Source organism: Poromitra crassiceps (assembly GCF_964638095.1).
Source record: "Poromitra crassiceps genome assembly, chromosome: 4".
In the NCBI taxonomy this organism is placed as follows: domain Eukaryota; kingdom Metazoa; phylum Chordata; class Actinopteri; order Beryciformes; family Melamphaidae; genus Poromitra; species Poromitra crassiceps.
The window spans coordinates 61,684,486-61,701,565 of record NC_139626.1 but is presented as its reverse complement, the minus strand read 5'-3'; the positions used below and the strand labels follow the sequence as shown (position 1 = coordinate 61,701,565).

Sequence of the window (17,080 nt, the reverse complement as noted above, 5' to 3'; positions counted from 1 at the left end):
CTCTCGCTTGCGGTCCAAAGTGTGGCACTGGCTACACTTCACAAAGATAGACTCAGACAACGCTCGCTGTAACATTTGCGATGCGAAGTGCAAAGCTGGCCAGGGGAACACCTCTAACTTGAGGAAACACTTGGTCAAGCATAAAATCTTTTTAAATGCGGAAGACTGTAAAGTGTTCGATAGCCTGAGGGTGGACGCTGCAGCCCCACCAGCAGCAAAGCACCTACAGCCAGCAGCTCCTCTGCTTCGTTAGCTGAAACGGACAGCGACGACGACGAAACTTCAAGTGTCGCAAGTGAGGCGTCGACTTCTTCAACATCAGGTAACGTCATTTAATTAGCTAACGTTAGCTGGATAGTTGTAGCTTATAGCTTAGCATGTTTAGTAGCGTAACTAGCGTTGCTAACGTTATTATTATCCTCAGTTCGTGTCACCGTGAGACGTGTTATTCAACGTTACACTCTTGCTTTCTTTGCTAGGCCACCGTGTGAGAGTCGCACAGGAGACACCCTTCACCCTGGCGAAGAAAGCAGCTTTACCCCGGCAGAAAGTAAATGAGTGCCACAGGGCCAGTGACTGCCTTCATTGTAAAAGGCATGTTGCCCTTCGCAACGGTGGAGTCTCCATGGTTCAGGTAAATTATTTATTTATGTATAAATGGGTGATAATGTGTGTGTGTGTGTGATATTCATAGAGTAAGCTAAGTTACTAACAATAGTTATTTTTATTGTCTATATATAGGGAGATGACAGGGACCCTGAACCCAAAATACTCCCCTCCCTCCAGAGACCTTCTCACAAACACACTTATTCCAGCTTGGTGTCGTGTTGAGAAGAAGAATGTGAAGGAGGAACTCAGGGCAGTTGACCATATTGCAGTGACCGCTGATGGATGGAGCAGACCATTACCTTGCACAAGTAAACTCTTGGTTTGGGAGGGAAGAGGGAGGGAGGGAGGGGTTTTATTTTGTTGGGTGCTGCTGCTAAACAAAAAAAAATCTAAATAAAGAACAATGTTGAAATTGAGAAGTTTGGACTTATTTGTTTTAGAAACTGTACATTTTTGTTGTAGCAAAAAAAAAAAAAAATTTTTTTTTTTACTCAAAAAAGTATCGAAAAAGGTACCGTTTTTGGTACCGTACCGAATTCCAGGTACCGGTACCGTACCGGTATCGATTCAAATGTGAACGGTACCCAACCCTACAGATCATATCGACATCCGTAAATATCGGTTATCGGCCATAACAGCAATCTTAGTATCGGTTATCGGCATCGGCCAAAATCTGATCTGATAATATGATTTAGTATCCGGTTATCCGTGTACAGTACACAGTAGGGGTGTCACAATATATCGTCCCACGAAATTTCGCGATAGTAAAACGTCACGATATGTATCGTTGAGATGAAATCTCATATCGCAAAAAAAAAAAAAAAAAAAAAATTTTTTTTTTTTTCAAAAAATAGACTAAGAAACGTCTTTGTTTGTTGAAGTTCAATGTGTGGAAAGTAGTTCAGTTGAACAAGTCTCTGAAGAGACACATTAGAAGTTATACAGGAGAGAAACCATTCAATTGAGTTTCTGGCAAAACTGTTTACTTGACAGGAAAAACTGAAGATGCATAAAAAATAGATTAAGAAAAGTCTTGTTGTTTGAGTTTGAAGAAAAACTGAAGATGCATAATGAGAATTTATACTGCTGAGAAACCTTTTAGTTCAAAGTAAATCTAAGTGACGGTGTAACTCATTCTATTTCAAGATAAGCCTTATCTCCAATCTCATGTTTTTTCTAGTTGTTATTGTAATAACAATTTCCCACAACAGCATGTTTTGTATTTGTGCATTTCAAATAAAATACTACTTTTCCAGTCATATATTGTCATTATTCAAGTTTAAAAAAATATTGTTAAAATCGTATCGTATCGTATCGTTATCGTGAACCCAGTATCGTGATACGTATCGTATCGTGAACTGAGTGTATCGTGACACCCCTAGTACACAGTGACACCCCTAGTCTCCTTCCCAACGTCACACCTCGTTCCCTCCCTTGCCCCCTTCTTCCCTTTCCTTCCTTCCCTCAACCCCTCATTCCCTCCCTCCTTTATTCCTTCAATTAGGGCTGCAACTAACGATTATTTTCATTATTGATTCATCTGTGGATTATTTTCTCGTCTAATCGATCAGTCGTTCAGCCCAAGACGACATCCTCAAATGTCTTCTTTTGTTGTGACCAACAGCCCTCAACCCAAAGATAATCTGTTTGCTGTCACAGAAGACTAAAGAAACCAGAAAATATTCATTTTAAGAAGCTGGAATGAGATCATTTTAGTTTTTTTTTTTCTTTTCTTCTCTTCAAAATGTGTCTAAATGATTCATAGTCTCTTAGAACAGACGAGTTGGCTTCCGCAATTTTCAAATGCTTCCGCCATACCGTCTGTACTTCGTGGGGGAGAATCATGCACCAACCGGAATGGGAAGCAGAAAGGCGGGTCTTCCGCTCATTAGTCCAATCAGAATCCAATATGCCGGCAGAAAGGCGGGTCTTCCGCTCATTAGTCCAATCAGAATCCAATATGCCGCATTCGCGTGTCGTGATTGGTCGGATTCCGTAGAACTTCCTTCCAGTCTGAAGGTTTTTTTCCCAACTTCCTTGTGCATGTTCTGGGGGTGTAACGTACAGACTGTATATAGCTGCATTCGCCAGATGTAGATGATACAGTCTGTTTTAAGAGACTAAATGATTCATCTCAATTAAAATGGGCTAAATGGCTGGGCAGCGGTGTGGGTGGAAAAGAGGATGGACGGGGACGCTGAGTTATTGGGGACACTGGGGTTCGAGAAGGATCGAGAGTGTGGAGAAACAGTGGATGGATGAATCCAGAAGGAGGCGGTAATGCAACATAAAGGATGCCAACTGCCATAAAACACCACAGAAGAAGAAGTAAATGGCGTATAATCTCCATAGTCTCCACCCTAGTCGATTATAAAAAATAAAACACCACAGAAGAAGTAAATGGCGTATAATCTCCATAGTCTCTACCCTAGTCGATTATAAAAAATAAAACACCACAGAAGAAGAAGTAAATGGCGTATAATCTCCATAGTCTCCACCCTAGTCGATTATAAAAAATAAAACACCACAGAAGAAGAAGTAAATGGCGTATAATCTCCATAGTCTCTACCCTAGTCGATTATAAAAAATAAAACACCACAGAAGAAGAAGTAAATGGCGTATAATCTCCATAGTCTCTACCCTAGTCGATTATAAAAAATAAACCACCACAGAAGAAGAAGTAAATGGCGTATAATCTCCATAGTCTCTACCCTAGTCGATTATAAAAAATAAACCACCACAGAAGAAGAAGTAAATGGCGTATAATCTCCATAGTCTCCACCCTAGTCGATTATAAAAAATAAAACACCACAGAAGAAGAAGTAAATGGTGTATAATCTCCATAGTCTCTACCCTAGTCGATTATAAAAAATAAAACACCACAGAAGAAGAAGTAAATGGTGTATAATCTCCATAGTCTCTACCCTAGTCGATTATAAAAAATAAAACACCACAGAAGAAGTAGTAAATGGCGTATAATCTCCATAGTCTCCACCCTAGTCGATTATAAAAAATAAAACACCACAGAAGAAGAAGTAAATGGTGTATAATCTCCATAGTCTCTACCCTAGTCGATTATAAAAAATAAAACACCACAGAAGAAGAAGTAAATGGCGTATAATCTCCATAGTCTCTACCCTAGTCGATTATAAAAAATAAAACACCACAGAAGAAGTAAATGGCGTATAATCTCCATAGTCTCCACCCTAGTCGATTATAAAAAATAAAACGCCACAGAAGAAGTAAATGGCGTATAATCTCCATAGTCTCCACCCTAGTCGATTATAAAAAATAAAACACCACAGAAGAAGTAAATGGCGTATAATCTCCATAGTCTCTACCCTAGTCGATTATAAAAAATAAACCACCACAGAAGAAGAAGTAAATGGCGTATAATCTCCATAGTCTCTACCCTAGTCGATTATAAAAAATAAAACACCACAGAAGAAGAAGTAAATGGCGTATAATCTCCATAGTCTCCACCCTAGTCGATTATAAAAAATAAAACACCACAGAAGAAGTAAATGGCGTATAATCTCCATAGTCTCCACCCTAGTCGATTATAAAAAATAAAACACCACAGAAGAAGTAAATGGCGTATAATCTCCATAGTCTCCACCCTAGTCGATTATAAAAAATAAAACACCACAGAAGAAGTAAATGGCGTATAATCTCCATAGTCTCTACCCTAGTCGATTATAAAAAATAAACCACCACAGAAGAAGAAGTAAATGGCGTATAATCTCCATAGTCTCTACCCTAGTCGATTATAAAAAATAAAACACCACAGAAGAAGAAGTAAATGGCGTATAATCTCCATAGTCTCTACCCTAGTCGATTATAAAAAATAAAACACCACAGAAGAAGAAGTAAATGGTGTATAATCTCCATAGTCTCTACCCTAGTCGATTATAAAAAATAAACCACCACAGAAGAAGAAGTAAATGGCGTATAATCTCCATAGTCTCTACCCTAGTCGATTATAAAAAATAAAACACGACAGAAGAAGAAGTAAATGGCGTATAATCTCCATAGTCTCTACCCTAGTCGATTATAAAAAATAAAACACCACAGAAGAAGTAGTAAATGGCGTATAATCTCCATAGTCTCCACCCTAGTCGATTATAAAAAATAAAACACCACAGAAGAAGAAGTAAATGGCGTATAATCTCCATAGTCTCCACCCTAGTCGATTATAAAAAATAAAACACCACAGAAGAAGAAGTAAATTGTGTATAATCTCCATAGTCTCCACCCTAGTCGATTATAAAAAATAAAACACCACAGAAGAAGAAGTAAATGGCGTATAATCTCCATAGTCTCTACCCTAGTCGATTATAAAAAATAAAACACCACAGAAGAAGTAAATGGCGTATAATCTCCATAGTCTCCACCCTAGTCGATTATAAAAAATAAAACACCACAGAAGAAGTAAATGGCGTATAATCTCCATAGTCTCCACCCTAGTCGATTATAAAAAATAAAACACCACAGAAGAAGTAAATGGCGTATAATCTCCATAGTCTCCACCCTAGTCGATTATAAAAAATAAAACACCACAGAAGAAGTAAATGGCGTATAATCTCCATAGTCTCCACCCTAGTCGATTATAAAAAATAAAACACCACAGAAGAAGTAAATGGCGTATAATCTCCATAGTCTCCACCGTAGTCGATTATAAAAAATAGTTAAAGCCCCCCTCCAGTCAGTTTTGTCATTTTAAAGATATTTCATGTGTAGCCGTGCTTTTTTTCCTGCTCTGCTAATAGAGAGGCAAAGTGACCGCCTACTTCCTGCTTCAGCACTGCACTGTACCAGAGATTTTTATCCGCCATTTATTTTCCCATAGACATTTAGTAAAATGCTTATAAAAATAGTTTTACTTCGTGAAACCAAACGCCAAACGGTTCAGCTATATTTAGAATCGGGAGAGACCATAGAACATTTCACTCGTGACTCGGACCAAAACCTAACAAAACAACATCGAAAAAAGATTTTCTTTAAATCCGCATTTTTTAACGCTTTGGTCCGAGTGAAATGTTATGCGGTCTCTCTTGTTTTAAATATATCTGAACTGTTTGGTTTGAACAAGTAAAACTATTTTAGATGCATTTTACCAAATGTGTATGGGAAAATAAGTGGCGGGTGAAAATCTCTGGTACAGTGCTGAAGCAGGAAGTAGGCGGTCACTTTGCCTCTCTATTAGCCAAAGTGTTCCCCACTGTATTTTGTTAATGATGTACATATTATTAGTCGTTACACTACCTGGGTGGTACACAACGTGTTGTATTTTTAGTAGGGCTGTCGGCCGCACGAAGGACTAGCCTTTGTGGTGCGCGTGCTACCAGGTGAGCCACCGGGACGCCCCGATTTATTCATTTATTTATTTGAAGTAGGACATAAAAGAGCCACAACTACCCATAAGGGAGCCGCATGTGGCTCTAGAGCCTCGGGTTGAGTATCACTGACTTAGACATTCTGATGTGCTTAACCTAGTTGGCGTGAATGATGCAAGGGAAAAACGGAACTAGTTAAGGATGCCCGTCACGATATCGGCATGTCATCAGTAGGGACGCAGCCGTAAACCGTTTGAAGGTTTACCGCGGTTTGAAAAAGTCATGGTAAAACCACTAAGATTTGCCGTCATACCTTCCCCACGGTATCAGCTGTTTCCCCAAAACAACGTGCCCAGGTCGCTTGCAGAGTGCAGCTTACGCGGCCCCTCCCCCTGGCTGCATGCCTACCTAGACTAGAGCACAGTAGAGAGGAGCTGTCCCTCCCTGACTGTATTTACAACCGTGTGTGTGTGTGTGTGTGTGTGTGTGTGATAATGGCTGAAGCAGGAGAACGCAACGACCCCCCTGAACTTCCCCCCCATCTAAAAAGACCACGTCAGCTGTATGGGAATATTTCGGCTATTGTAAAAAACACAGATGGTCCGCAATACCGCGATACCGTGGTATTTTTGTCCAAGGTTATCATACCGTCAAAAACTCATACCGCTGCATCCCATCAGTATCGGCCGATGAAAGCTTTAACATGAAACATCCCAGTTGGATCTTCATCAGGTCGACCTGGCGAAGATCCAACTGGGACCCAAACTGTCGTCAGTCTCGTCCGTCTATTCAAATGTGTTTATGGGAGCAGAAGAAACGCGTGTCGCGAGCCCTCCTCATTGATAGTTTCTGTTAATACAGTTTGTAAGCGGATGTGCGCAAGTTCCTCGATACTCAACACCATGTCAAGTTCCTCGATACTCAACAGCATGTCAAGTTCCTCGATACTCAACAGCATGTCAAGTTCCTCGATACTCAACACCATGTCAAGTTCCTCGATACTCAACACCATGTCAAGTTCCTCGATACTCAACAGCATGTCAAGTTCCTCGATACTCAACAGCATGTCAAGTTCCTCGATACTCAACAGCATGTCAAGTTCCTCGATACTCAACACCATGTCAAGTTCCTCGATACTCAACACCATGTCAAGTTCCTCGATACTCAACAGCATGTCAAGTTCCTCGATACTCAACAGCATGTCAAGTTCCTCGATACTCAACACCATGTCAAGTTCCTCGATACTCAACAGCATGTCAAGTTCCTCGATACTCAACAGCATGTCAAGTTCCTCGATACTCAACAGCATGTCAAGTTCCTCGATACTCAACACCATGTCAAGTTCCTCGATACTCAACAGCATGTCAAGTTCCTCGATACTCAACAGCATGTCAAGTAGGGATGTCGAAAATCATAATTTTTCTTGACCGACAACCGACACTCATTAGCCGACAACTGTCGGTTAACCGAGAGGATTAAAATGCGCTATTTTACTGTCTGTGCACCATTAAACCATTAGGCTACCAAATGCTTGATTTTTTTTTCAGTAGAAAGCGTTTATTTTTACATCTACAAGCAGAAAAAAACACATTAACAAAACGAGAAGACAAGTTGAACCCTCCAGCCATCTAAACAAAAACATTCCTCCGATAGGCTATACTGCTCGCATTGCATATTAAGGGCACGTCAATTGACATGCAGCCGCCCCGTGAAGTAGTGTTTGAGCGGATGACAGCCCAGGCTGCAGGGCGCACTGAAAAAGTGCGCAGCATCACTACAGTATCTTCTCTTTTAGCAATAGTCTCACTAATCCCACAGTGGTTTACCTGCTTTTGAGATCTGCAAAAAATAGTTTGCTTCTGTCTCACCCGTTCGCTCTCTCTCTTCACACACACGGCGAGGGCTGTGCTCTCTGGCAGGGCTCCACAACATTATAAAAACGAGTGCCGCACAGTCCGACAGTAACGTTAACGTTAATTGATACTTTTCAATCGTCAATTCGACCGCTTCATGTCATTTTTGTAACACGGTAAAAACTACTCTTTCATCATTGAGTGCGAGCGTATGCATGCGTGTGCATGATGAACATGCACTGCGAAGGGAGGGAGAGAGTTGCCAGCCGCAGCAAGCACGCCACGCACACGCACATGCAAGATGTGTGTCCCGGCCGTAGAAAAAGTAGGCTAATGACAGCACACACGGAGTTAACAAAACTATAGAACATGTATGAGCTGATTGTTTCGCTGGGTGTGTTCATCATTCTGAAATGGTCACAGAGCACATCTGAGCTGTGTGCTCAGACCATAGGCTCAGACATGAGCAGCAGAGGGGCGGGGCAGTCAGTGCGCTCACTTCACAGTGACTCTGTGGCTGCAGCAGGTGTTCAGCTGTGTGTGTGCTTCGCTGCGGAATGCGTTTGATCAGACATCGGGTAGATAAAATCAACATGAACCATGTGTTTATTTCCAAATCTAGCTTGATTAATACTTGCCCCATCGTTTAATATACTTATGTTACATTGCTGACCACGAAGGAGGGGGGGGGGATCGCCACATTGGCAACACTGTTATATGCAAATTAACATGGAAATTGACCGTTTAACCGACATGCTTAACCGACCAAAGACGTTCTCGGCGGTTAACCGGTTAACGGTTAACCGTCGACATCCCTAATGTCAAGTTCCTCGATACTCAACACCATGTCAAGTTCCTCGATACTCAACAGCATGTCAAGTTCCTCGATACTCAACACCATGTCGGCGACATAACCTAAGTTCAAGTCCCATAAAACTTCCAATAGTCTGGCTAAATGTTTCGGTAAATAAACGCTGGTCCCAAATAGAGTAGACGCCGGGTACTTTTTTCCATTACGGTATGTTTTTGTGTTGTGCTCAGACTGAATTCACAGTCACTAATGACATGTGTTTTTGGCAGAAGTCAGTCAGTCTGGTTTGGCAAGAGGAGAGATTAGGGGTGGGCGATTTCATATTCCGAAATACATCACGATATAGCCTATTTTTTGTAAATTCAATTGATAGTTTATATAAAATTACCACATGGCCATTTATTTATGTAGCAGTTAAACCAGTTAAAATGTTGTCAGTCAAATCCCACTATGGCTATACTTAACAACCCAAACAAATGTATAATGAGTTGCAAGGCAGTAGAATGAAACACAAACTGAACCACACCACAAGCTCAATTTTCAAAAGATTACATTAGAGCAAAACGGGTAGAATAAGGCCATGTCCACACGGAGACGAGTTTAGGTGTATCTGCTAAAGTTTTTTCTCGTATAGACGTTTCGTCCAGACGGAACCAGCGTTCTGGGAGTATACGTTCTGGGAGAATACGCTAATTTTTGAAACCGGGTCCCAGAGTGAACAGTGTTAGATAGAAATAATATTTATTTTTAATACAACATAATTGTAATATTGTCCAATATTTTAATATTGGACAAAATGAAATGAAATGAAATGTAAACCCTGAGTGTAACGGACATACTCGTGAATAGTGAAGTGAGAGGTTTGACGACCACATGTTGCACTGTGACGTGGCAGCGTTACAGCGCCACTTACCGGCCTGGCATATACACTACAGCGGTTTCAGTGGTATTCAGTGGTTTCATGTGGATACACACATTTCTTGAAACGATTCCGTGTTTATGGAAAACTTTTCTTAATTAAACAAGAAAAAAAAAGATTGCTTCCGTCTCCGTGTGGACATGGCCTAAGTTATTTATAGTTCAGTCCAGTTCTCTCAGTTTGTTTATAAAGGAACAAAAATACTCCACTCCGGGATTTCCCGGTTATCCAACACAACTCTCAGTCTCACCCAAGGAAGCTAAAGCTAACTAGCTAGCTTTAGCAAGCTAGACGTTTGGTTTTCGGCTCCTCAATGGATTTCCTTGGGAGGACGAGAGGAGATGTTTTGCCAAAAAATATGGATCAAACACACACAGCGCAAATTAGGGCTGTGAATCTTCACTGGCCTCACGATTCGATTCGATTACGATTCAGAGGGCTACGATTCGATTCGATAACGATTATCGATGCATCTCGATGCATCTCGATGCATCTCGATGCATCTTAAATCGATGCATCACTTTTTTTCCCCGAATACATGATTTTTTTTCTCACTTTCTTTTTTCTCACTGTGTGGCTACTTTTAAAATAAAAGTGCATTTAGAATTGCATTGTATTATGATCCATAATTAAAATAAACAACTGGATGTACTTCCATTATATTTTATTTGATTATATAAAAAAAAAAAAATAATAATAATAATAATAATAATAATCGATTTTTGACATTTGTGAATCGATGCAGAATCGTGCAGGTCCGCATCGCGATGCATCTTATAATCGATTATTTTTGACACCCCTAGCGCAAATGCCTGGGTAGACTAGGCGGACGGCAGTGCCAGCCGTGGAAGCTTGATGATGTCGACGCTCGATGGTGGGTCTGACTACGTGAGACTAGAGTGGAGCTAACGTTTCCCTGCTCTTTCTACTCACCGGCTGATTTGTGCCACTCATAATCATTGTTGACAGAGTCTGGTGCGTGTGTGGACGTGAGTCAAAAAGAAAACACAATGACGAAAGCACAGGGTCGTCCAAATGATGGACAATATTGCCATAAAGAGTGTGATTTGCAACGCAACGATATACACGATAGAGCATCATATGAAACGAAATACATTTTCTATCGTGAAAACGATATCTATCGTCATATCGCCCAGCCCTAGGAGAGATTGCACTTTCTCCCCCCTGTCAGACAGTTTTACACTTTGTTTCTACATAACTGACATGTTTCAAGTATATCATACCAACATTGTTTGATGCTACGGATGGAGTCAACGTGTTAGTTCCTGGAGACGCTGTCGGGTTTCCATGAGGACAAAATGGGAGCGGTGGAGAAGTTACCGGTAACGTTAGTTGGACGTTGTGAAAGTGCATTTCTGTCAGCAGAACAGCAATCATGCAGTATTGATTATACCAGACATGTATTGGAAACATTTGGTAAGTCTGCTTGTTGCACAACACTGTATTGTGCGATAGAGCTTGGTTAGCTAACATTAGCTGCTGCCTGCTGCTTATAATCAAACTGCTTCTTTCCAATGAAACACAAACTGAATGTGAGCTAGTGCTGCACGATTTGGGGGAAAGGTGCGATTAGCGATTATGGTGGACAATATTGCGATTTGCGATTGTGATTGCGATATAATAAACAAACGGTATGATTGTGCGGGCATGAGTTTTTGATGGTATGATAACCTTGGACAAAAATACCACGGTTTCACATATCACAGACTAAAATACATTAAACATGTTACAATTTAAAATATATTAAAACTAAAAAAAATAAAACAATTTGAAATAAAATTATCTTTACAAAAAAATAAAACATTTTGAGACATTTGCCTGTCCCAAACATGTAAAAAATAAACACCAGACAAAAAGAAACTGCACTGTGTTACAGCACATAGAAGATGGCTCAGCAAAGTTGCAAAGTTAGTTACATGTCTGTCCAGTAATACCAATACACCCCGTTTATTTAAACTGTATGCACTTCTGCTGAATACGATGCTGCTGGATACTGTTCCTGAATGTTATTTTGTTCTTGTGTTATTGTTTGTATATGGTGTGCTGCTGCACTGTCTTGTCTTTTTTGTTTGAGAGTGAACCAAGACAAATTCCTATCAACTTTGTTGACATGGCAATAAACTGATTGAATCTTGAATCTTGAATCTTATTTCTTTTGTAGCGACAGATGGCCTTAAACGCCACACTCACATGACGCTTCTTGAGAGAGAGGTGAGGTAACGTGCATCTGCAGACTTTATCGAGGGACCATGAAGGCGTCATGTGACAGACTAGTTAGCCTGGAGGTGCTGCTGCTCGCAGCTGCGACAGTGTTTTGCTGCTATCAACCTTGTTAATCTCGTTATATTCTTCATCACAGCGGGTCATCCCCACTGTGCACTTAATCGTGCACTAGTTCTGCATAAGCACCTGCAGCTCTCTCCTTATTTTACTGACGTTCTCACTAATCACATGGCTGTTTACATGCGTTTCTGAACGGCTAGCTAGTTATTAGCATAGCTTGATGCTGTTAGCGATCATGGATGTTCTCTCTTTCCCTCTCGGTAAGATAATATGTAACCATGCTGCACATAACATTACTTATTTGCGGGAGTGCATGGGAGAAGTCTCCCGCTAGTGTTGATGCCCAGTGTGATGGCAGAGAAACGTGTGTTTGCTGCATCACGTGTAACGTTAGTTTAGAGAAGGCTCTCACACACACACACACACTCAAAAAGACGTGAAAAAATAATAATAATCGCACACTTTTGCGGTTATGTAATCGCACGTGCTGACTGCGATTGCGATTCGATTAATCGTACAGCACTAATGTGAGCGGTAGGCTAATGTTACTTGTTTGAAATATGGTATGGCTGTTTGGCAGAGGGAGAAGAGGAGAGCAATGAACTGGTAGCATACCGGTAATTGACGTTGACGATGATTAAGGTATTTGTTTTTTGTACAATACTAGGCATGTTCAAAACTGCCTGTACCTACCTTCTTGTGTGTACTAAGTACTATCATACTGGTTTAAATAAACTGCCTGTACCTACCTTCTTGTGTGTACTAAGTACTATCATACTGGTTTAAATAAACTGCCTGTACCTACCTTCTTGTGTGTACTAAGTACTATCATACTGGTTTAAATAAGCAATTTGATACTTTCCAATCTTTGCTGAGCAAGAATTCTATGCAAAAAGAATTAAACGCCGGTCCCCTAAGACGTCGGTCCCTTATAGACGCCGGGTCCGGAAACTATTTTTGGTAAATAAAGCCCAGGCGTTTATTTGTTGTTATTTGCTTATTGTTGTTTTCTTATTTTGCACCGTTAATATGTACATTTTGAAAAGCATTGTATTTATGTCTGCATCTGCCAGTGGGCCATCCCGATAAGAGTAGGCATAATAATGTCTTAATTCATTCCACTAAAGGAGAGAGAGACTCAATGTTCTCTGAAATTATTATTAAATTATCTTGAGGCATCCTCTCTGCCCATGGTACGCCATGATGGTACGGCATGGTAGGATTGCCTTTTCCCCAGGGAGGGTTTGGTGAGACGAAGGAGGAGCGCGGCCGGGAGAAACCCACAGGGCCTGAGCCCTCCATGCACCGAAGGGTCTTTCAATGCTGCGGTGTAGCACTAGCTCTATTGCAGCGGATTGGGTCGGGGTCTTAATCGGCCTCGGCTGGGTCTACTGGGCGAGGGTGTATGATGTACGACAGACCCGAAACACCTTACGACCCCAGTTAACATCACTGACGACGCGTCCCAGCGCATGCTGTAGTATGTATTTTGAATCGGTATCAGCAATTGACCAAAATAGTTATAAAATATTGCTATCGCAGTGGTTCCCAACCTTTTCTGACTCAGGGGTCCACTTGAGAATCTCAAAAATGTTCGTGGCCCACGTCTGACCGACCGTAAACAGTATAATGTGTTCTCACAGCAGGTTTTCTTCTAGAAGGGACCCTTTTCACAACAGCCAATTTGTGTCTCAAGGCAGGGCAAACGCAGGTGTAACCAAACCATTAAATAAATGATGGTTTCCAACGTCCATTCCATTTAGGTGTTCCACTCCCGGGGGCCCTCATTAATGTTTTGGTTGCACCTGTGTTTTTACCCTGCCTTCCAGACACAAAATGGCTGGTGTGAAAAGGGCCTGTAAAAGGAGCTGTCCATCAGCACCACACAGAAACAGAAATCAAATCAAATCAAATTAAATTATATTAAATGAAATAACTAGCATTAATATGCATTCTCATAATAATAATAATAATAATAATAATAATAATAATAATAATAATAATAACAATAATCACCAAGATCGTTTTGTTTTGCAAATTATTTGGTGGCCCAGTTGCAATACGTTTGCGGCCCCGGTTGGCTGGCATATCGGATATCAGCTAAAAAATAATAATATTGTGCATCAATCCATAGAACTCTGCAGCCTGTTGCACCAGCTGAACGTAAGTTCTGTCTTAAGTTAGGGTGTAAAGTCCACACTAACTGCTACGTTCAAACTAGTTAGTTTGACACTAAAGTTGTGTCTTTGTTGAGTTGCACCACGGATACGTAAGTTACATCTTAACTAGTAGACCCTAAAGTCCATACTAACCAAAATAGTGTCGCAGACAATGACGTGTACAGTATCTGTGACCAATCAGTGAAAAGCACGGTGGAAACGGTGTTTATTTATGGTTGTTTAAGTAAGTGGAGTGAAAACAGGACATGTTGCCCACCGCAAATTAGTGCTTTCATATTTCATCAACACTAACCAAATGAGAACGTTATTGAGTAACGTTCGTTTAGGTTCATATTACTGTTAACGTTTATCTGTGAGCTCTTTATCAGTATTGTAGGCTAATTTACCACCATCCTGCCTCGCTAAATTGTTGCGGTTATTTTAATTTGTATGCAGTGCTGCAGCTTGTGGGAAACAAAAGCGTGAGTCATAAATATCAAAGGGTGTAATAATTGATGACGGAGAACACGTTACCGACGCAAAACAACGATGCGCCACGGTGTCAAGTTGCAATCCGTGCCAACTGCTATTTTACGGAGGACTTTACACCTAGTAAGACGTAGGTGTAAAATTTAAGTTCTAACTTATGCCTACGTTGTAACTATTTCACTTGGTGCAACCCAAATATTTTTAGTAGTGCGTAAACTCGGACTTAGTGAGACTTTACGTTCAAACTAGCTTACGTTTCAACTTACGCACAGCTGGTGCAACCCACTGCTGGTCTTTATCTTACCGGGAGGCCCCCCGCCGCAGCTGTCTGGCACCCCTGGGTGTCCCCCTGGAGGTCCCCGGTAAAGTAACTCTCTAGTCTAGAACTCTAACCTAAAGCTGTAGCATGCTTCATCCATCCATCATGCCCATGACATGTGCTCAGAGAGCAGCTGGACTGCACAGGTTCTATACATCAGCTCATAATAATAATAAGCTCATCGCGTGTTATTGTTGTGTTGCATTTCCAAATAGACAAACAGTGGGTGGCAGGCAGGAGACTGAGCATGTTCATCCAACGCACCGACAGCACGCACACGCACACGCACGCACGCACGCACGCACGCACACACACACACACAGCAGCCAGCCAGGGAAACGCAATGACAACAAAAACAATGGCTGACAGGAGCTGCGTTGTATATTTAGCAGGCAGAGAAAAGCCGGGTCAGAGCGGTGCCCTTGGCCCCACAAACACACCCGTCTCGAATGTATTGGACATGATTGGGGCCCTGCACGGCAAACAAACAAACAAACAAACAAACAAACAAACAAACACACAAATAAACAAACAGTGAAACAACCGCTTTTGTTTCAAGGGCGTGTGTGGTGTCATTATCTGTTACATAACAACATCCGCTTGGCTGTGCTCCCTTCTATCCTATATGGCTGACACGCAAATACAATGTTGAGCATGACTGTTTAGACTGATGAATCACCGCTGTGCTGGAGGCCTACGTACCAGGCGTGTCTGGATGTCAAAGGGGTCAGGGGGAAATGTCGTGTGAAGCCCAGCCCGGCCTGTGATGGCTTGGATCGCAAGAGGATGCGGGCTAGCCAAGGATGCTAGTAGCGGGGGGGGGGGGGGGGGGGATGCTAACGTTAGCGGGCTAGCTAGCCAGCTATAGCATGCCAGGCTAAACTGACAGTCAGACAGGCGGTGTTGCTTTTTTGACGTGATGCTGTTTTCATCTCGAAATGACTCTAGGGTCGGTTTAACGTTGAAGTGTGCCCCTCCCCCCTTTCCCCACAACCGGTGATCCGGGTCCAGTGTCATTTATTTACCAGACGGGTTGGGCGGGTGTCGTTCGGGACGGGAGATGATGGGCCGAGGCCAGACGGTACCTAAAGATACTGGTGTTATGCCGAATTCTGCACCCCCCCCCCGAATTGGGATGCAGACGGCTGCATTCCCGAGAATTAGGATGCAAATACAATTTTTTTTTTTTTTTTACTTGACTCAATCCTGCATCCCTGCCGAGACTGGCATCCCCGTCTCGCTGTCCCGTGAGGTGGGGATGCCAGTCTCGTCGTCGGGGGGTGCAGAATCCGGCATAACACCGGGCGCCCCGCATCCTCCAGACTGTGGCGGATGACGAAGCAGCAGCAGCCCGCTAGCCTACATGCTAACCTCCCGCTCCACACCCAGGCGAACCCTCTCACATGCCCTCAAAACAACACAGCCCAACCCCGTGTAAACCATTTGTGCTCCCCTCCCAGACATGTTAACGCCTTTTTTTCTACCTGGTAGTCGAAGAATGATGGGGATGGGACGCCGCTCCCCCCCCCCCTCTCTCCTCCTCTTGCTCTATGGGCACTGGAGCATCCGATAGCCGGCGGAACGTTATTGTGCGGACGGACTGAGCGGTCAGTGGCGAAGGCAGAGGAAGGACAGCGACAGATCCATTGCTGCTGATGCTGGACGTACCCGTGAAGGAAGCGTTTCGTCGGGCGGACAGACAGAGAGACTGCAGGCAGGCAGGCAGGCAGCGACAGACAGGCAGGCAGGCAGACAGACAGACAGAGCCGATCCTGTAGGCTCCCTCCCTCCACAGGCTCAGCCAGGAAACCTCGCTGGAGCTCGGCACAGTCACGTTCAGCACTCAGCCAGATCTGACTGGGAGGACTCCTGCTGCCTTCAGGCGCTGCGGGGAAAGTGGGGAATGTGGCAGCGTACGTGGGAATCAGGGTCGGGGTCAATGTAGTGATGAATGCAGTTAGTTTAGTTTAATTATTTGGAAGTGAATAGGAATTTCAGAAATTTTAAATTCAATTAAATTCTGTGAAATGTAATGTTTTGTTGTTGTTGTTGTTGTTGTAGAGCTGCAACAATAAATCGACTCATTAGTTGTCAACTATTAGATTAATTGATTAATTAATTAATTAGTTGTCAACTATTAAATTAATTTACAACTATTTTGATAATCAATTGATTATGATTATGATTAATGATATTTTTAAGGTCAAAATTCTGATTCCAGCTTTCTTAAGTGGGGATATCTTCTGGTTTCAATACTCCTCTGCTCTGACAGTAAAATATG

At 42.2% G+C, this 17,080-nt stretch overlaps 1 long non-coding RNA gene across 1 annotated transcript; it reads left to right on the top strand.

Annotated features, from left to right (window-relative positions):
- On the top strand, positions 1-936 carry LOC310775986. The gene is made up of 3 exons (XR_014552686.1): positions 1-322; positions 480-634; positions 742-936. It is a non-coding gene; the product is annotated as an uncharacterized lncRNA (long non-coding RNA).
- Positions 937-17,080: the final 16,144 nt, after the last annotated feature.